The 23,403-nt window shown below is 33.4% G+C and overlaps 1 long non-coding RNA gene across 1 annotated transcript in view; it reads left to right on the top strand.

Moving 5' to 3' along the window:
* LOC144633352 (uncharacterized) overlaps positions 1-23,403 on the top strand; it is a 118,810-nt gene that overhangs the window by 33,472 nt on the left and 61,935 nt on the right. The gene's annotated exons all lie outside the window — the stretch shown is intronic.

Genomic DNA, 23,403 nt, shown 5'->3' with positions numbered 1-23,403 from the left:
TTGCACCTGTTGTTAGTCTTAAATTTTCGTGAAAGACTTCCATGTTTATTTTTTTTTGCTTTTTGAAATGTCAGTTCTGGAAATTATACTGAAACAGAATATTATAGCGGATCATAATGGGGAATTAACTTTGACGGTTAATGGTTCGAAAAACTACAATTTGACAAGTTGGTTAAATTTCAGGTCATTTAACGGTTGATGGGGAAAAAACTTCATTTTAATTTAAATGAATTTTGGGGTTTTGCCAGCTAACCATTTCAATTCCAATTTCAATTCTGAACGTATTCTGTGTTCTTTGTGCGACGAACTAAGAACTGATTAATTTTGGATACTCAGGCAAAACAACATTTAAGACGGACGTATTGGATTTTATCAGCATAAAATATTCATTGTTCGGGAGTTGATTGCTGTCGAAAAGCAAACGAGTGCTTTGCGTGCAATTGAAAAGTGAACTGGATAAGCATTTTAAAAAGCTAAGGGCTCTTAAAACAATACAGCTGAGACTTTTTGACGACCAATGATAATGGATGTCGATCAATTAATATAAGAATGACCCTCCAGATGTAGCTTTGTCGATCAGCAATCTGTTTAATAACCCATTCTGCAGTTTTGTGCTTAGTGAATAGGCCTTTGCGCAGAAGCGAGGCTAGAGTTGACTTTGTTTTGATAAAAACCTTGCTTTTTCAAATGTAAATAGTTCTGTTTTCATGCTAACTAGTTGCTAATCACTATCCCCACAAGGTCAACCAAAACCTCGCTTTCAATATAGAGGCTGGGTTACATTTCACGGAGCTGTAAATTGGTCTATTGAACAACTAGACGGCGAGCTTGAGGTTTCTATCGGCTGATAGTTGGCGAGGTGGCGAAGCCCCGGCCCCAAGCCAACTGTCAAAGTCGATACTAACCGAGAGCGAGCCGTCTTATTGTTTTAGCATAACCCACTGACCGAACTATTAAACACAGAATATCGCTCGATTTATTGATTGTCTTGATTGATAAAATTCAGCGAAAAACTGAGCGCGCGCTCAGAGAGCCGTCTATCGATCATTAGCATAACCCACTGACCGTCTATTTAACAAATCGACCACATTTTTCCATGGTCTACACTCTTATAGACCATAGAAATGACGTCAGAAAATGTTCAAAACTCAAGTGGAACCACGAGGCGTTAGCCGAGTGGTTTCACTGCAAAGTTGTGGACATTTTATGGCGTCATTTCTATGGTCTATAAGAGTGTAGACCATGGAAAAATGTGGTCGATTTGTTTTATACCATAACAAACTCGAACAAGTATTTATCAAAAGCAATGCCTGACCGTGAAGAAACTTCGCCGGTGGGACGTAAAGATTCCGGTCCGACACGTAAAACGACAATGATACGAAAGAAGATAAACAAGAATTCAAAGAATAACAATTTTAATTACCTTTTCCTCTCTCGTTGAGTGTGTGCCTATCGCTTAAAGCGAGCAAGATTATTTTTCTTTCTGAAGATCTTGTTAGAGCTCGTTCACTAAACATCGACAGTCCCCTGCCGGTTCCCTAGCACCGTTCTTTTCAGTTAGACCAAAAATTCAAAAGCCTGGTCAATTTTCTTTCGACAGATCACCTAAGTAAAAGTCCAATCCTAAATTCCGAAAACAAATGCGTACTTGATTCAAACAAAACACGATGAAATTCGCTTTCATTCATGGAGACCAAACTTACACATCTTTTAGCCCGCGCGTGTGCGTGGCGTGATCTGACGTCACTTTCATGGTCTATACTCTCATCGACCATAACTTTGGACCAATCAGCGCGCGAGAATTCTCTCGGTTATGGTATAATAGGTAATCGCTTCAGCTTTCGCGAAGCCTCCCCGTATGGTCCATTACAGAGAGAACCCAAGGTATGAGGGCTGAAAAGGATAACAAAACTCTCTTACATCGGAAGAAAATATCTTTATTATTTGGAAAATGTAAGGTGTCATATAAAGTTCGAACTGCAGATTATGTTAGTAAGAAAAACTACATATAATGTACACCAACATTTCCTTGCCCCTTATAGTGTAAGAAACGTGTCAGTATCAGCTACTGATCAAGTCTCGAGCTTGTTGTGAGCAATTGGGGCCGTAGTCAACGTAAGTAGAAACAATGGGAAAACGAAAGTGTTTCTTTTCAGTCTTCAGTTCTTCTTCTTCTTCTTCTTCTTCTTCTTCTTCTTCTTCTTCTTCTTCTTCTTTTTCTTCTTCTTCTTCTTCTTCTTCTTCTTCTTTTTCTTCTTCTTCTTCTTCTTCTTCTTCTTCTTCTTCTTCTTCTTCTTCTTCTTCTTCTTCTTCTTCTTCTTCTTCTTCTTCTTCTTCTTCTCATTGATTGTATACAAGGCTTGCAGATATCATAATCGGATAAATTACAAATTGAAAGACTTCGAGGTACATGCTCGTGTATTCATGATCACACTACAATAATGCTAACAAATGCAAACACAACTCAATTGTCCTCAATGATTAGTGCAACGGCCATTTCAACATAATGCTTGTCGAAGTGAAAATATAATCTATACTTTTTACATCAATCGGTTACGCGACCCACCCATTCCTAAAATGACTGGAGCTAAAAAGTAACAGAAATGGGAAGAACAAATAAAAAATAAGCGACTGACACAGACGCCGCTGAAATGTTAGTGTAATATTTTGTAGCCCCTCCGTTTTTTCCCTCGTTCTCTCCCTCTTCCCAACTCCCCCTCCTTCCCCTTTCGACGCCTGCCACGCAGGCTAAATATTTTGTGGCATAATGTTAGGAGGTCGTGTGATGATAGAATTAACTTCTTGGAGGAAAGCTTCCAAGCGCTCCATACAAATCTTATGGGTTTGTGTGTTATAGCGGTTTCCACTTGAGTGTCGAAAGTAATTAACTTTTGCATTAATTTTGATTACTACGCTAGTAGTATAGGAGTTGGGGGTACGAGATCATAAAAATTTTTATTATCTCTTACATCCCCAACTCCTATACTACTCACAGCACTGGATTCAAAAATAGAATCAAAAATAGAATCAAAAAATAGAATCAAACATGGAATCAAAAATGAAATCAAAAATGAAATCAAAAATAGAATCAAAAATGAAACCAAACCTCGAAGCCAAACTGAAAACCAAAATGGAATCAAGTTTGAAAACCAAATTGAAAAAACCAAGCCTTAAAAACCAACCCTTGCTAAACCCTTTAATCAAAATAAAAAAAATCTCTTATACTCTTTTTAAAATTTTGAAATCAAGGTGCGTTTAAAAATCTCTTATACTAGAAATCATAATGAAGATTATTGCTTTATATTATAATGCCCGTAAGCAAAACTTGTTAAGCCATCATCAAGTATATACCGTTTATCATCAAAACAGCTCAGTGATATTTTATTAATCTCATAGCTTTCAAGTTGATGGCCTTGACTTTTGATGGTTTTCATAGTATGATGCATCTGTGTTTTATTGAATAAGGTCTCTTTGTAGTTTTCATGTGTGACATCTTTTTTGATAACGGATTTCTTGATTCCTTTGGCAGTCTTTCCTACTTGTAGATTGTCTTTAATATAAGAATACATTTTTGATCGCAGACCGATGAATTCTAAAATAGGAATAAAAGAAGCTTCATCTTTGAATTTACCAATGACTTTATTGTTTGTTTTATCAAAGAATGGCGATTTTTCAGGGTAGTCACTGTTATCGAATTTCTCTTTATCATTAAAAAAGTCTTTATATACATTTTCAGCCTGAATTTCTTTAGTTAAACTGTCTGTATCTGTAAATAGTAGTTTGGCTTTGTTTACATACTTCTTTTTTATGTAGTTATAATGGAAATCATACATTAGTGTTTTGCTTAAATCTAATATAGCCATTCCTACATATGAAGGTCGATTGAGGGTTAATGTTTCTTTGATTTTATGGACAGCTACTAAGTTTTCATTAAATATTTTGCTACTGACATATGTTGGTTTTGAAGCTAACTTTAATAATTTATTTTTATTAGTCACTAACCTAACGTCGACTCGCTTCCTCAAATTCTCCATGGTTTTGCCGTATACTGAATTATTCATCAATTTAAAAAAGTCTTTTTCAAAAGCGTTTTTAGAATTTTTACGTTTTTCAGTATTGTAATCGATATATTGCTTCAACCATGGGGATTGATTAAATTCTAACACTCGATAGACTTTTGTGAGCTTTAATCCTAGATCTAAATACAACTGAAGATTCCTGTGATGTAATACATATTTTTCTTTATTGTTTAATGTAGGCATCAGTTTATGTACTAAACCTGATGATATATTGTATTTTTTAGCAATGTTTTTGCAATAATCCGATAGCATATCTTTAGTCACCTTAACTTTTTCTGCACCCAATGGGTAGTCATTATGATGATTATGCAACTCCTTGGGATATTCAAGATCAACCTCCAGTATCAAGCCTTTTTTACTGTCTTCTTTATACTTGGCCAAGTTTGTTTCATCAATTTGTTTTTGTGTTAACCATCTAAAGCATCCAGTTGGTAGATATTGACTCATAGCATAACCGTATAAATTATTAGCATCAAGATACATGATATACTTTGAGGGCGCCTTCTCATCATATTTTTTCATATATTTGTTATTAGCTTTCCCATATCGATGAGCTATATACGATATACCTCCTCTCATTCCTTTTTCGATGAATTGGTACATATCAACGTCAGTCATTAGCTCTAATTTGATATCAGTCATTTTAAGCAAAGCATCCCACGATAAACCTGGGCTTGTGAAGTAATGACATGGATCAAGTTTATAGTATTCTATGCATGTTTTTCTAAAGCTTTCAAACACATCTGCTAATAATAAGACATCTGATTTTAAATATAAATCATGGTACTCACCCATATTTTTAATCTTAAACGTTTTCCACACATTTTTAGCATGCTTATAGTCATCATCTGATATATGCTCATCATTTAATATACTGTAAAAGTCTTCTTTTTTGGGTAGTTTTTCATTAAATTTGTCAAAGCTATCCATATAGTCATACGGATATATTCCTTTTCTTGACATCAGATTGAGTTGCTTACTCTCGAATATTTCAGAAGTATATTTTAGGGATTCCTTAGGTAGATTACTAACCAGCTTCTCAAGACTTGAACTCATAAACTGAAAACTATCTAGAAAGGTTAAATGATTACCGAGCATGAAGGCCATATATTTTTCTATATTATTTGGTATAGCATTGATATTCATTTCTTTAATTTCTCCCTTTTTATTTTTGTATGTATGATTTTTTACAATTTTTCCTATCTCTTGCATTATGAAATGGCTGTCATAACCTCTTAAGTTGTGAAAAATTACTGGAATTTTTATTTTATCGGGTTCTATTCTTAATTTCAGATTGCATTCTGTATGAGCGCTCCCTCTGTATTTGCTAGTAATATGACAATGGTCTCTAACCCGAATATCTTCATCTATGTATTTTATATCACAGATATGACATGCTTCTGCTTTTTGAAATTCATTTTCATCATCTTTAGTCATCTTTAATGGTTTCTTGAAGTATTTTTTCATTGTATTTTTACAATATTTAACTTCTTCTAGCATCTTTTCCATGAATTTGTAAACAGCTTTTTCTCCTCTATATATTTGTATCGGTTTGGAATATTTATCATTATAGCAACAAACAACCTTATAACCATATCCACAGTCAGTATGCTTTTGATAGGCTTCAGTATATGATTTATCATTATTTTGCTTACAGCCGGATATCTTTTCTGTTATAGCTTCAAAATCGGCATAAATGACAAATGGCACTTGTTGCTGTTTATGGAAGTTGTTGAATTTTAGTATGTTGTTATCCTTATCAGGCATTTTTACTGCTTGTACTCCATTTATTTGAATACAATTATCTTTGTGATTATTTAATACTTTTTCAGAACTGAAGCATTGTAAACAGTGCATACAGAAGTGCTTCCTCTCTTTGTGTTTAGTTTGGTTATACATGAATTTATTAAAATCTTTTATTAGAACATAATGCTTGTTTTCATTTTCAGTTATCAATAATAAATTCATCTGATTGTCATACTTTTCTTTTGATATATAGATGGGATATGGTTGTTTGTTTTCATAACCGAAAACATTAATATTAATCTCATTTTGCTTCTCAATTTTATTGTACTGTTTTATTGTTACTGGAAATTCAATTTTGGAGTAATCTAATCTCTCGATGTATGCCTTATCAGATTTTTTAATTCGTTGAGGATATTTATCTTGAGGATTTATGTATCTGATATGACACCACCGAAAGCATTCATTATCTTCATTTTTCATGTTTATTAATCCTTTAGCACTGTTTCTAAGTTCTGGTGGTAGCTGAATATAAGATTCGCCTTTCATTGGTTCATATTTAACTAAATTTATATAATGACCATCAACTGATTCAATAGTCCATCCTGAGCCTTCAGATATCCATTGAGCTACGAAATTTAATATCTGTTGTTTAGATGCTTGTAGTGATTCAACGATTTCCAGATTATTAATTATGGTCTGTGCTTTACTGTTGAAATAAGCGGTTTTATATATTACACTATCCCCAGACATTTTAGTGAATTTCACCTTGAGCGTTTCAATGAACTTAACACCTTTCATTGCTGATAGCTCTTTTATTATGTGATTTTCTACAGCTTTTCTTGTGTTTTGAAGCTGTAATAACGGGTCTTTATTATTTTTTATACCAATTTCAAAAGACTTTGTGTAGCCTTTCATAGCTTTAGCAACTTCCTCTATCTTTGTCCTTGGTAATGGTAGTGGGGCTGTTTTTATAGTCCGTGGCATGGGTTTAGGCTTGTAATCATCCCTAAATTCAGGAGGTGGTTGAATGACATTTTCCTCATAATCATCAATCATCTGTTTAACACTCTTACGAGGAGTTGGGATTGGTGGCCTAGGTTTATAAACTCTTGGTTGGTTTGCTTTTAGTGATAATACTAGTTTTATGAGTTCAGTTTTAGATAATTTTTCTAGATCTAATTCATTCATATTAATATATGAGATATTTTTTTCCATTTTTGTGTACTATATAGAATTACCATTTCTTTAAGTCCTTTATAGTAAAAATTATTTTTTAGATTTTTTTGGTGCGTTTAAAAGATAACCAGAAATAAATATATTTTTGGTCACCTAAGGCAACAGATAACAGCAATTCATATATACTATGCTATACAATATATAATTATATAATATTGCTTTCTATGTTTTCAGCTGGTATTAAGTTGTATTGGTCTTCAATAGCCTTGATAACAGTATTTTTAATATGCTTCTTGGTCCTCATGTGAGAGTGCTTTCCAGCGAGCGTGTAGTCATGTTGACATGCATCACATATCCATGATTTATTTAGCATATATCTGGTCTTGCTTTCCTTAATAGCGTTTTGCCTGTCTTCTTCATTATCGTATTTTTTATTTCGTCCCATTATATATACTATATATTATTTCCTTAAGTGTTTTTTATAGTGCGTTTAAGTGATAGATATAAACAGATAATTATTTTCTTTATTTATATATATAGAATGAGTGATATAACATTAAATATCAAACACCTACTAGAAGCTGATCAAAGCTCGAATGATATAGCCTTCATTAATAAAATGTATTGTATTCAGAGCATCCTTAAAACAAATATTTGTATTATTAAAATGCTATCTTCAGACCTTAACAGCAGATCTGAAATATCAAATGAAGACAAAAATCATGCATGTTTAGAGTGTATACCTGAAGACCAGAAACGACGACGTGGAAGGCCTCGTAAGGATCAACATTAAATACATAATTATTCAGTTTACGGTTTTAGCCATAAGTTATAAATGATTAATGACTAAAAAAGATGGTTCTACAATGTTTACATTAGGGTATTTTTCGACTTACGCGTCAGGTAGTGAAACTGGTTTAACTGATTTGATGGATGAAATGGATTTAGAAGATGTTGTTGACACAGGTTATGAGAAAGATATAGATGTGGAGGTCATAGATGGTTTTTACCATCAAAATGTGTTTTTTATGAACGATAAGGTCCAATTATTTGCTGAGTATTGGATGAAACTTTATTCGAATTGCTGTCTACAACGAGACTATGCAGTAGTATTGCTAAACGATGGAAAACCCGAAGAAGCCAAAACTGTTCTTGAAGATTGGCCTGATACAACAGGTTCCCCAAATGTTCCGCAGTTATTAGTTGAAACACATGTCATTATTTTACCTCTGGTTCCCTGCCCTGAATGGATAATGTTCGTAGTATATTCGCTGAAAACAAAGTAAGGGATATATGTTAATCTCTTCATATTATTTTTAAGGAAAAAAAAATGAAATAGGGGTAACCTATTTATGCTTCAATACGGATAGAGCGAGTTTCGATGACTCTCGAAAAAGCAAGATCAAAGTAATAACTCAGGCCAATCACAAAGGACACAGACAATCCAGTGCACTAATCAAAACTCGAATAATCGACTCGAAGCAAGGAAAACCTGTGTAAACGAGTCACGATTGGTTTTGGTATATTACTTGTAATTAACAATTTCCCCAACATAATCTTTCGTATCTTGCGTTCTTTTAATTATTTTGCCAATTTTCTTTTTAACAAATCCTACTTTAAAGCTTTATTTAAACAACGCGCAGAAAAATCCCGAAAATTTAACAAAATTTGACGTTATTTTGTTGACTGTAACCTTAAATCAAACAATGATTATTTTGCTTCAGTTTCTTATACCGGAACTCGTAAAATATGACTGGATGCTCTAAACAGGAGGCCCTGGCCATGTTTGGCTGTATTTTGTAAGTGCCCCAGAATAAAGCGAAAAAGTTACAGGAAAATTTATGTTTTACGAAAACTATATATTTCAATACTGATTTTTTCTAAGAATTTGTTATTGGTAAATCAAAAAGTGGTCTTCATGTTTTTATAATCTGTATTCTTCTAGTCACAATTATGTATTTGCATTCTAACTCAGTCTTTGTGTTTTGGTATAGCAGAGATGTAAAATGATGACAACTTGAACAGAAATCGGCGACTGTCAAATTGAGGATTTCAAACCAGCCTCCACAACCCAGGAGTTCTAAAATCGTGTCTTCTTTTCTCGCTAGAGTCTACGTGTTTATTCAGCTTCCCTTCTTAAAACTTTCACTTAAAAAATGCTTGAGAAATGACAATGAAAATGAAAGTAATTGTTAAATGATTTATGCTTATCCTAAAGGAGTCTAGCAATGGTGTGTTCTCTCGTTTTTATCTTCAAAATATATGTTTATTTTATATACATTTCGCCGATATAAAGTTAAAAAAATAAAACTTAAAGGTAAAAGCTGTTAAAATTGATGCTAAATGTTTTCGATCTAGTTAGCATCAATTTTAACAGCTTTTACCTTAAGTTTTATTTTTTTTAATGCTTAGTTTATTTTCTTTCATCCAAATTGATATTAAAGGATATTTGATATACACTGAAGGTCTATTATAGAGGGAAGTACAGTCCGTAAACAGCCATATTTTGTTCTTCCTAGACTGCAAATAAATAGGATTTTACCCGCAAATCGATCGACACTCAAAATTATCATAAACCGCCAAACTGCCAGGGGTTAGAGTATAAAAGACCCTCTACATACACAGCTGGAATATATATGTCAATGCTTTTAACAAGAAACAAATTCATCATTTTAAAATTGAGTTTCAACAGCTGGCATACAAATGTTGCATAAGAAATGTTATTTTTGACAAAAATTCAACGAATCACCGCATCTCACGATATCCACCAAGGAAAAAAAATATTTTGCCAACAATGACTTTCAAATGGTCGCTTTTTGTTCACTTGATGTACACGAGTCGTTGCGTATTTTACGGGTTTAAGCGATGTCGGCTGTTATTTTTTGTTATGCTTATCCTAAAGGAGTCTAGCAATGGTGTGTTCTCTCGTTTTTATCTTCAAAATATATGTTTATTTTATATACATTTCGCCGATATAAAGTTAAAAAAATAAAACTTAAAGGTAAAAGCTGTTAAAATTGATGCTAAATGTTTTCGATCTAGTTAGCATCAATTTTAACAGCTTTTACCTTAAGTTTTATTTTTTTTAATGCTTAGTTTATTTTCTTTCATCCAAATTGATATTAAAGGATATTTGATATACACTGAAGGTCTATTATAGAGGGAAGTACAGTCCGTAAACAGCCATATTTTGTTCTTCCTAGACTGCAAATAAATAGGATTTTACCCGCAAATCGATCGACACTCAAAATTATCATAAACCGCCAAACTGCCAGGGGTTAGAGTATAAAAGACCCTCTACATACACAGCTGGAATATATATGTCAATGCTTTTAACAAGAAACGAATTCATCATTTTAAAATTGAGTTTCAACAGCTGGCATACAAATGTTGCATAAGAAATGTTATTTTTGACAAAAATTCAACGAATCACCGCATCTCACGATATCCACCAAGGAAAAAAAATATTTTGCCGACAATGACTTTCAAATGGTCGCTTTTTGTTCACTTGATGTACACGAGTCGTTGCGTATTTTACGGGTTTAAGCGATGTCGGCTGTTATTTTTTGTTACAGCTCTCGCATATTCATTATAGCCTGGTTTTCACTAGTGACGGAAGTACAAGCGTAAGCACAAACGCAAGGATAACAGCTCTTATTTCACCGAGAAAACGGCTTTGACGCAAGCAGAAACACAACCGTATTGAATTTTGATGCTTGTGATTGTGCTTGCGGAAAGCACAAGCACAAGCACAAGAGTAATTTTTTTCCTTTTCTTGTGCTTGCGCTTATACTTGCACTTGTGCTTGCGTCGCTAGTGAAAAGCAGGCTTATGGAATTACCAAAGAAGGCTTAACACATGACTTTATACTTTGATACTACAGTAACTGAAATAATTAAAAGGACTTTGGTATTCTTCGTTTCTCAGTTTAGGTCTGGAATAACTTTAACGAGCATTTCAACTTCGTGGTGATAGTTTTAGTTAAGCATATGTTCAACTCTTACCCAAGTGTCCAACGTTACGGTGTGATGTCATTTCGGAGCTCCAATATAACACTAAAATTAGTGTGGGCAGCAAAAGCAGGAAAAATACTATCTTTGACTTCATGTTAGACATTGCCAACCGGGTAATGAATAGTCGCTTTGCTAACAGTTTGGGAAAAATAACTCGTATCAACTGGTATCCCCGGCTGATTTCAATTTTAATTACATTGTTCAGTTCGAAAATAATGTCTTCAAAACGTCAATTCTGCTGGTCGAGTTATGTTGTTGCCAAGAAACCTTGCTAAGAGACTGAGTCAATATCCTCGGGCTAACTTTTTAAAGCAGTCCAATTTCCAAGTTGACGAGGCATCTACATCCTAGCTACATCCAAAAAGTTGATCAATTTGGTTTTAAAAAGAACCCACTCAGCCGGTGGCTCCCTAAAACAGCAGTGGGCCTTCATGTCCGTTTTTAATTTGCTACTGTTTCTTTTGTAGGCAGCCATGTTGGCTCGAGTAGAAATCATTAACTTTATTTATTTTTTGCATAATTACCTTTTTCTTGCGTAGAAAATCAGTTTCTCATTCAAGAGACTATTTTTCATTTTTCTGTTTACTTTTATTTGGACTGGAACAATTTATCTCGGAGCAATTGAAATTTTAATTAACACAGAAAACAAAGTTAATGCATAAAGTTCCAGGTCAATGTTAGAACTGCTTGCACCTGTTGTTAGTCTTAAATTTTCGTGAAAGACTTCCATGTTTATTTTTTTTTGCTTTTTGAAATGTCAGTTCTGGAAATTATACTGAAACAGAATATTATAGCGGATCATAATGGGGAATTAACTTTGACGGTTAATGGTTCGAAAAACTACAATTTGACAAGTTGGTTAAATTTCAGGTCATTTAACGGTTGATGGGGAAAAAACTTCATTTTAATTTAAATGAATTTTGGGGTTTTGCCAGCTAACCATTTCAATTCCAATTTCAATTCTGAACGTATTCTGTGTTCTTTGTGCGACGAACTAAGAACTGATTAATTTTGGATACTCAGGCAAAACAACATTTAAGACGGACGTATTGGATTTTATCAGCATAAAATATTCATTGTTCGGGAGTTGATTGCTGTCGAAAAGCAAACGAGTGCTTTGCGTGCAATTGAAAAGTGAACTGGATAAGCATTTTAAAAAGCTAAGGGCTCTTAAAACAATACAGCTGAGACTTTTTGACGACCAATGATAATGGATGTCGATCAATTAATATAAGAATGACCCTCCAGATGTAGCTTTGTCGATCAGCAATCTGTTTAATAACCCATTCTGCAGTTTTGTGCTTAGTGAATAGGCCTTTGCGCAGAAGCGAGGCTAGAGTTGACTTTGTTTTGATAAAAACCTTGCTTTTTCAAATGTAAATAGTTCTGTTTTCATGCTAACTAGTTGCTAATCACTATCCCCACAAGGTCAACCAAAACCTCGCTTTCAATATAGAGGCTGGGTTACATTTCACGGAGCTGTAAATTGGTCTATTGAACAACTAGACGGCGAGCTTGAGGTTTCTATCGGCTGATAGTTGGCGAGGTGGCGAAGCCCCGGCCCCAAGCCAACTGTCAAAGTCGATACTAACCGAGAGCGAGCCGTCTTATTGTTTTAGCATAACCCACTGACCGAACTATTAAACACAGAATATCGCTCGATTTATTGATTGTCTTGATTGATAAAATTCAGCGAAAAACTGAGCGCGCGCTCAGAGAGCCGTCTATCGATCATTAGCATAACCCACTGACCGTCTATTTAACAAATCGACCACATTTTTCCATGGTCTACACTCTTATAGACCATAGAAATGACGTCAGAAAATGTTCAAAACTCAAGTGGAACCACGAGGCGTTAGCCGAGTGGTTTCACTGCAAAGTTGTGGACATTTTATGGCGTCATTTCTATGGTCTATAAGAGTGTAGACCATGGAAAAATGTGGTCGATTTGTTTTATACCATAACAAACTCGAACAAGTATTTATCAAAAGCAATGCCTGACCGTGAAGAAACTTCGCCGGTGGGACGTAAAGATTCCGGTCCGACACGTAAAACGACAATGATACGAAAGAAGATAAACAAGAATTCAAAGAATAACAATTTTAATTACCTTTTCCTCTCTCGTTGAGTGTGTGCCTATCGCTTAAAGCGAGCAAGATTATTTTTCTTTCTGAAGATCTTGTTAGAGCTCGTTCACTAAACATCGACAGTCCCCTGCCGGTTCCCTAGCACCGTTCTTTTCAGTTAGACCAAAAATTCAAAAGCCTGGTCAATTTTCTTTCGACAGATCACCTAAGTAAAAGTCCAATCCTAAATTCCGAAAACAAATGCGTACTTGATTCAAACAAAACACGATGAAATTCGCTTTCATTCATGGAGACCAAACTTACACATCTTTTAGCCCGCGCGTGTGCGTGGCGTGATCTGACGTCACTTTCATGGTCTATACTCTCATCGACCATAACTTTGGACCAATCAGCGCGCGAGAATTCTCTCGGTTATGGTATAATAGGTAATCGCTTCAGCTTTCGCGAAGCCTCCCCGTATGGTCCATTACAGAGAGAACCCAAGGTATGAGGGCTGAAAAGGATAACAAAACTCTCTTACATCGGAAGAAAATATCTTTATTATTTGGAAAATGTAAGGTGTCATATAAAGTTCGAACTGCAGATTATGTTAGTAAGAAAAACTACATATAATGTACACCAACATTTCCTTGCCCCTTATAGTGTAAGAAACGTGTCAGTATCAGCTACTGATCAAGTCTCGAGCTTGTTGTGAGCAATTGGGGCCGTAGTCAACGTAAGTAGAAACAATGGGAAAACGAAAGTGTTTCTTTTCAGTCTTCAGTTCTTCTTCTTCTTCTTCTTCTTCTTCTTCTTCTTCTTCTTCTTCTTCTTCTTCTTCTTCTTCTTCTTCTTCTTCTTCTTCTTCTTCTTCTTCTTCTTCTTCTTCTTCTTCTTCTTCTTCTTCTTCTTCTTCTTCTTCTTCTTCTTCTTCTTCTTCTTCTTCTTCTTCTTCTTCTTCTTCTTCTTCTTCTTCTTCTTCTTCTCATTGATTGTATACAAGGCTTGCAGATATCATAATCGGATAAATTACAAATTGAAAGACTTCGAGGTACATGCTCGTGTATTCATGATCACACTACAATAATGCTAACAAATGCAAACACAACTCAATTGTCCTCAATGATTAGTGCAACGGCCATTTCAACATAATGCTTGTCGAAGTGAAAATATAATCTATACTTTTTACATCAATCGGTTACGCGACCCACCCATTCCTAAAATGACTGGAGCTAAAAAGTAACAGAAATGGGAAGAACAAATAAAAAATAAGCGACTGACACAGACGCCGCTGAAATGTTAGTGTAATATTTTGTAGCCCCTCCGTTTTTTCCCTCGTTCTCTCCCTCTTCCCAACTCCCCCTCCTTCCCCTTTCGACGCCTGCCACGCAGGCTAAATATTTTGTGGCATAATGTTAGGAGGTCGTGTGATGATAGAATTAACTTCTTGGAGGAAAGCTTCCAAGCGCTCCATACAAATCTTATGGGTTTGTGTGTTATAGCGGTTTCCACTTGAGTGTCGAAAGTAATTAACTTTTGCATTAATTTTGATTACTACGCTAGTAGTATAGGAGTTGGGGGTACGAGATCATAAAAATTTTTATTATCTCTTACATCCCCAACTCCTATACTACTCACAGCACTGGATTCAAAAATAGAATCAAAAATAGAATCAAAAAATAGAATCAAACATGGAATCAAAAATGAAATCAAAAATGAAATCAAAAATAGAATCAAAAATGAAACCAAACCTCGAAGCCAAACTGAAAACCAAAATGGAATCAAGTTTGAAAACCAAATTGAAAAAACCAAGCCTTAAAAACCAACCCTTGCTAAACCCTTTAATCAAAATAAAAAAAATCTCTTATACTCTTTTTAAAATTTTGAAATCAAGGTGCGTTTAAAAATCTCTTATACTAGAAATCATAATGAAGATTATTGCTTTATATTATAATGCCCGTAAGCAAAACTTGTTAAGCCATCATCAAGTATATACCGTTTATCATCAAAACAGCTCAGTGATATTTTATTAATCTCATAGCTTTCAAGTTGATGGCCTTGACTTTTGATGGTTTTCATAGTATGATGCATCTGTGTTTTATTGAATAAGGTCTCTTTGTAGTTTTCATGTGTGACATCTTTTTTGATAACGGATTTCTTGATTCCTTTGGCAGTCTTTCCTACTTGTAGATTGTCTTTAATATAAGAATACATTTTTGATCGCAGACCGATGAATTCTAAAATAGGAATAAAAGAAGCTTCATCTTTGAATTTACCAATGACTTTATTGTTTGTTTTATCAAAGAATGGCGATTTTTCAGGGTAGTCACTGTTATCGAATTTCTCTTTATCATTAAAAAAGTCTTTATATACATTTTCAGCCTGAATTTCTTTAGTTAAACTGTCTGTATCTGTAAATAGTAGTTTGGCTTTGTTTACATACTTCTTTTTTATGTAGTTATAATGGAAATCATACATTAGTGTTTTGCTTAAATCTAATATAGCCATTCCTACATATGAAGGTCGATTGAGGGTTAATGTTTCTTTGATTTTATGGACAGCTACTAAGTTTTCATTAAATATTTTGCTACTGACATATGTTGGTTTTGAAGCTAACTTTAATAATTTATTTTTATTAGTCACTAACCTAACGTCGACTCGCTTCCTCAAATTCTCCATGGTTTTGCCGTATACTGAATTATTCATCAATTTAAAAAAGTCTTTTTCAAAAGCGTTTTTAGAATTTTTACGTTTTTCAGTATTGTAATCGATATATTGCTTCAACCATGGGGATTGATTAAATTCTAACACTCGATAGACTTTTGTGAGCTTTAATCCTAGATCTAAATACAACTGAAGATTCCTGTGATGTAATACATATTTTTCTTTATTGTTTAATGTAGGCATCAGTTTATGTACTAAACCTGATGATATATTGTATTTTTTAGCAATGTTTTTGCAATAATCCGATAGCATATCTTTAGTCACCTTAACTTTTTCTGCACCCAATGGGTAGTCATTATGATGATTATGCAACTCCTTGGGATATTCAAGATCAACCTCCAGTATCAAGCCTTTTTTACTGTCTTCTTTATACTTGGCCAAGTTTGTTTCATCAATTTGTTTTTGTGTTAACCATCTAAAGCATCCAGTTGGTAGATATTGACTCATAGCATAACCGTATAAATTATTAGCATCAAGATACATGATATACTTTGAGGGCGCCTTCTCATCATATTTTTTCATATATTTGTTATTAGCTTTCCCATATCGATGAGCTATATACGATATACCTCCTCTCATTCCTTTTTCGATGAATTGGTACATATCAACGTCAGTCATTAGCTCTAATTTGATATCAGTCATTTTAAGCAAAGCATCCCACGATAAACCTGGGCTTGTGAAGTAATGACATGGATCAAGTTTATAGTATTCTATGCATGTTTTTCTAAAGCTTTCAAACACATCTGCTAATAATAAGACATCTGATTTTAAATATAAATCATGGTACTCACCCATATTTTTAATCTTAAACGTTTTCCACACATTTTTAGCATGCTTATAGTCATCATCTGATATATGCTCATCATTTAATATACTGTAAAAGTCTTCTTTTTTGGGTAGTTTTTCATTAAATTTGTCAAAGCTATCCATATAGTCATACGGATATATTCCTTTTCTTGACATCAGATTGAGTTGCTTACTCTCGAATATTTCAGAAGTATATTTTAGGGATTCCTTAGGTAGATTACTAACCAGCTTCTCAAGACTTGAACTCATAAACTGAAAACTATCTAGAAAGGTTAAATGATTACCGAGCATGAAGGCCATATATTTTTCTATATTATTTGGTATAGCATTGATATTCATTTCTTTAATTTCTCCCTTTTTATTTTTGTATGTATGATTTTTTACAATTTTTCCTATCTCTTGCATTATGAAATGGCTGTCATAACCTCTTAAGTTGTGAAAAATTACTGGAATTTTTATTTTATCGGGTTCTATTCTTAATTTCAGATTGCATTCTGTATGAGCGCTCCCTCTGTATTTGCTAGTAATATGACAATGGTCTCTAACCCGAATATCTTCATCTATGTATTTTATATCACAGATATGACATGCTTCTGCTTTTTGAAATTCATTTTCATCATCTTTAGTCATCTTTAATGGTTTCTTGAAGTATTTTTTCATTGTATTTTTACAATATTTAACTTCTTCTAGCATCTTTTCCATGAATTTGTAAACAGCTTTTTCTCCTCTATATATTTGTATCGGTTTGGAATATTTATCATTATAGCAACAAACAACCTTATAACCATATCCACAGTCAGTATGCTTTTGATAGGCTTCAGTATATGATTTATCATTATTTTGCTTACAGCCGGATATCTTTTCTGTTATAGCTTCAAAATCGGCATAAATGACAAATGGCACTTGTTGCTGTTTATGGAAGTTGTTGAATTTTAGTATGTTGTTATCCTTATCAGGCATTTTTACTGCTTGTACTCCATTTATTTGAATACAATTATCTTTGTGATTATTTAATACTTTTTCAGAACTGAAGCATTGTAAACAGTGCATACAGAAGTGCTTCCTCTCTTTGTGTTTAGTTTGGTTATACATGAATTTATTAAAATCTTTTATTAGAACATAATGCTTGTTTTCATTTTCAGTTATCAATAATAAATTCATCTGATTGTCATACTTTTCTTTTGATATATAGATGGGATATGGTTGTTTGTTTTCATAACCGAAAACATTAATATTAATCTCATTTTGCTTCTCAAATTTATTGTACTGTTTTATTGTTACTGGAAATTCAATTTTGGAGTAATCTAATCTCTCGATGTATGCCTTATCAGATTTTTTAATTCGTTGAGGATATTTATCTTGAGGATTTATGTATCTGATATGACACCACCGAAAGCATTCATTATCTTCATTTTTCATGTTTATTAATCCTTTAGCACTGTTTCTAAGTTCTGGTGGTAGCTGAATATAAGATTCGCCTTTCATTGGTTCATATTTAACTAAATTTATATAATGACCATCAACTGATTCAATAGTCCATCCTGAGCCTTCAGATATCCATTGAGCTACGAAATTTAATATCTGTTGTTTAGATGCTTGTAGTGATTCAACGATTTCCAGATTATTAATTATGGTCTGTGCTTTACTGTTGAAATAAGCGGTTTTATATATTACACTATCCCCAGACATTTTAGTGAATTTCACCTTGAGCGTTTCAATGAACTTAACACCTTTCATTGCTGATAGCTCTTTTATTATGTGATTTTCTACAGCTTTTCTTGTGTTTTGAAGCTGTAATAACGGGTCTTTATTATTTTTTATACCAATTTCAAAAGACTTTGTGTAGCCTTTCATAGCTTTAGCAACTTCCTCTATCTTTGTCCTTGGTAATGGTAGTGGGGCTGTTTTTATAGTCCGTGGCATGGGTTTAGGCTTGTAATCATCCCTAAATTCAGGAGGTGGTTGAATGACATTTTCCTCATAATCATCAATCATCTGTTTAACACTCTTACGAGGAGTTGGGATTGGTGGCCTAGGTTTATAAACTCTTGGTTGGTTTGCTTTTAGTGATAATACTAGTTTTATGAGTTCAGTTTTAGATAATTTTTCTAGATCTAATTCATTCATATTAATATATGAGATATTTTTTTCCATTTTTGTGTACTATATAGAATTACCATTTCTTTAAGTCCTTTATAGTAAAAATTATTTTTTAGATTTTTTTGGTGCGTTTAAAAGATAACCAGAAATAAATATATTTTTGGTCACCTAAGGCAACAGATAACAGCAATTCATATATACTATGCTATACAATATATAATTATATAATATTGCTTTCTATGTTTTCAGCTGGTATTAAGTTGTATTGGTCTTCAATAGCCTTGATAACAGTATTTTTAATATGCTTCTTGGTCCTCATGTGAGAGTGCTTTCCAGCAAGCGTGTAGTCATGTTGACATGCATCACATATCCATGATTTATTTAGCATATATCTGGTCTTGCTTTCCTTAATAGCGTTTTGCCTGTCTTCTTCATTATCGTATTTTTTATTTCGTCCCATTATATATACTATATATTATTTCCTTAAGTGTTTTTTATAGTGCGTTTAAGTGATAGATATAAACAGATAATTATTTTCTTTATTTATATATATAGAATGAGTGATATAACATTAAATATCAAACACCTACTAGAAGCTGATCAAAGCTCGAATGATATAGCCTTCATTAATAAAATGTATTGTATTCAGAGCATCCTTAAAACAAATATTTGTATTATTAAAATGCTATCTTCAGACCTTAACAGCAGATCTGAAATATCAAATGAAGACAAAAATCATGCATGTTTAGAGTGTATACCTGAAGACCAGAAACGACGACGTGGAAGGCCTCGTAAGGATCAACATTAAATACATAATTATTCAGTTTACGGTTTTAGCCATAAGTTATAAATGATTAATGACTAAAAAAGATGGTTCTACAATGTTTACATTAGGGTATTTTTCGACTTACGCGTCAGGTAGTGAAACTGGTTTAACTGATTTGATGGATGAAATGGATTTAGAAGATGTTGTTGACACAGGTTATGAGAAAGATATAGATGTGGAGGTCATAGATGGTTTTTACCATCAAAATGTGTTTTTTATGAACGATAAGGTCCAATTATTTGCTGAGTATTGGATGAAACTTTATTCGAATTGCTGTCTACAACGAGACTATGCAGTAGTATTGCTAAACGATGGAAAACCCGAAGAAGCCAAAACTGTTCTTGAAGATTGGCCTGATACAACAGGTTCCCCAAATGTTCCGCAGTTATTAGTTGAAACACATCCAGAACTAAAACGAAAGAAGCTATCAACGGCGGAACGTGAGTGTGATGCTTTTTCACTCATCAAACAAATGCAAGATAATTATATCAGAGGAGAGAGAGTGCACATTGATGTTCCTAACACATTCCCAGAAGGTGAAGTCTCCTTAGCTAAGTATGAAGATTGTATCAGACTTTGCGAAAACTCTTTTAAAACGATTGAGAATTATGTTGTTCAGAATGCTTTTTTTTATGGGATGTGGCTGAATCAAGCATTTGAAAAGTTCCAACAGGAAAAGTGTATGAAGCGAGTACTCGGTAACTTTGACGATTGGGTTAATTTGCGATGTAGAGTTAAAAAAACACGAGCACGACAGCTTAGAAAGTTTTACAAGCTTTTCTTTCCTTACAAAAAAGTGTTAAGGTGTAAGTTACCATTTTTATGGTTTGTAAAGAATGGCGGTGCTGTAGTGGATTATTTTAGTAGTCACCAAGAGGTTGCAGAACCATGGACACATAACATAGACTGTGCTTGTGGCACTTGTGAATTATAATGACCGCCACAGTTGTGGCGTGACGTCATTCGGACTTTACTTTTGAATAAAGGCATGGTTTGTGAATTTATGTGTGTTATATATATATATATAATGGTTTGTAATTCTGAAATCCACGATGAATTAAAAATTTTAAAAGAACCTATATGCCCTTTCTGTGATCAACTATTGATAAAAGGTAACAAGGATGCTGAGCCATGCTGTAGTAATCAGGATATGTCAAATCAAAACGGTATAAATGTTTGTATTAATTGCGGTTTGGTTCATGGTTCTATTTATTACAACGAGTATTTCGATTTTTACGAGAACATACACAAGATATGGCGTAAAAGCATCTATCATCGTAAATACCACATTGAGGCTGTTTTAAACGATTTATGTATTAAAAATAGAGTTCAATTGTCTCATAATCAGCGCGATAAGATTTACAAAGTGTTTCATGAGATCGATACTATTCTTCCATCTATAAATAAACTCCGAAGACGAATGATAAGCACGAAATATATTATAAGGCAACTGTTTAAATTGCTTGATCTTCCTTTTGAGTTTATAAAGGTTTCAAAATCGAGAAAAACGCTTGAATTTTATAATCGATATTGGGCAAAGATTTTAGAATTGAAAAATGCAGAGATATTGCGCCTTATAAAGTAAAAATTTTATCATATTTTACCATATACTTATCTATAATCGGGCTGTTATCACTTATGTAGTCGTCGGTATTTTTCATCGTTATTAGGATATTGGATAGGTCGAATTCACCCGTTCGCAAAATAAATTTTAGTGTGTTAAGTATATGCATATAGGATTGGGTTGCATATATACAATTTTGAATTTTCAAATCGAGATTTTGATGTTGAAGCCAACCTTGTATCAATAAAGCTCCCGTGCTGATTGCAACTAGGCTGATACCACCAGTTGAAACGGATGATACTATGCCCCCCGAAGCAAATAAAATAGCCAGCGAATTGCCTATTAATTTAAACCTTTTAAAGGTTTTTGTAGCTTGTTTATAACACCAACACTTCTTATGGTATACTTTGTAGTATTCTTTCAATTCTTGAATTTGCGCTTGATTTAACTTGTCACTAATATGATTCCATTCGAATATATTTTTGCGTTGTTTCGGCATATATATTATATGCTTAGACTATGTTTTATTTCTATTTTTAAATCTGTTGTATAATTTTCTGATATTTTTAATCAACCGTTGAATAGTTTTCAGCATCTCATGTATTAAATCTGCAGTTTTCATATAATAGTGAGTTAGATAATTTATTCGAAGAATATACCCATTGTTTTATCTAAAAATTGGACTTTGTGATACTCTCGACTATTCACTGACATTGCTGTGTTACTAAAACCGATTCTTTGTACATAGTAATCTGAACTGATTTTAATGTTGGATGCATTGATCTTAAACCCAGACAATGTTTGATCAATACTCATAGCATTATTGCAAACAGCGATTCTAAATTGATTTCCTATTTTAGTATACCAGAGATTCAAATATTTATCAAAATATGTTCCTCTTATTTGCTCTGTATATGAATCTAGATCATAATCGATGAATAGCTTATTATGCTCCACTTTAACCCACGGAAAACTAAAGCTATCACCCTCGATAAATTCAATTTTAATTCTTTTATTATCACCGGTTTTATAGTCATATTTAAATCCCATATAAATAGTCCAGTTATCGGGTCCAGTTATATTTTCATTTAAATTAATTTCGAAACCACTCATAAAGCCGTTTTTTGGATCAAAATCTTCTAACAATTTTGTGGGATTAAAGACAAGATTGCCATTTAATCCAGACACTACAGCACCGTTACTATCTGACATGATAAATTCAGATGGATCCGTTAGATCATAAAAATACTCGAAAATTTTATGGTAATAGCTGATGTTTCTTTTCTTATTCATTTTTAATTCAAGATCAGACTTCAAATTGTCCCGAAAATTTTTTAACTGTTCATAATTAACAGCTTGGTCATTATTAGTAGCTGGTTTAATACCATAAATAGCCTTTGTTTTCATATCAATTGATGCATTGAAAGCTATTCTATCATTTTCAACATAATATAGCTGATCGTATATCCTAGGATCAACGTTACTCTGATAACCTTTAATTCCATAAATCACGATATATGTTTGTAATTTTGGGACATATACGTTCCCTGATTTCATCTTTAAAACGATATCAACATAGAGATAATTATTAGGATGTTGCTGATATTTATTAATTTGTGCTATTGTTCGACTATATCCATCATAAACTCGCGTAGTTGATTTGTCGATGTTGTCGATTGATGATACAATATCGATATCTAGACTATCATGATCTATTTCAGCTGGAAAAAATAGCTCGAAAACCATTGTGTATCGATTGATTGGTAAACTATATACATTGATACCTAATCTGCTTGAGTAGTATCCTTTGTTGCTGTCAAGTACCAGCTTACTGTCTACAACTTTCGTATTGATCTTATGGTATGAATTCGGATGATCGATTAAACTGCCTAACTTTATATCATCTTCCTCGCTTAATTGATTGATACTATCGGCCATTATATGGGCAAACGTGTTTTCTTGGCCAACGGAAGTTATATGACTGCTATCAACATGATCAAGCATATATTTTTTGTTTACAGCGTCTGTATCATTGGTTGGGTTTTTTAGATGGGTTATATTATACCCACCCATATGGAGATTTGCCTGCATCATGTTACTACCGTGAATATCAAGCTTGCTTAGAATTTTTTGAGTCAAAACGCGTCCTACGACCTTCTTTAAAAAACTGTTATCAACGTACGATTTGTCTGCTTTGTTTTGAAGGCTTTGAGCTAAGACACCTCCTGATTTCTTCGTTAAATATGTATTATCAGCGTACGATTTGTCAGCCTTAGTAGCAAGTTTGGTATCAATTTCAGTC

The sequence above is a fragment of the Oculina patagonica genome, chromosome 12, assembly GCF_052425735.1.
Source record: "Oculina patagonica isolate OP01 chromosome 12, crgOcupat, whole genome shotgun sequence".
Taxonomy (NCBI): domain Eukaryota; kingdom Metazoa; phylum Cnidaria; class Anthozoa; order Scleractinia; family Oculinidae; genus Oculina; species Oculina patagonica.
This window is presented reverse-complemented; position numbering and strand designations above follow the sequence as displayed.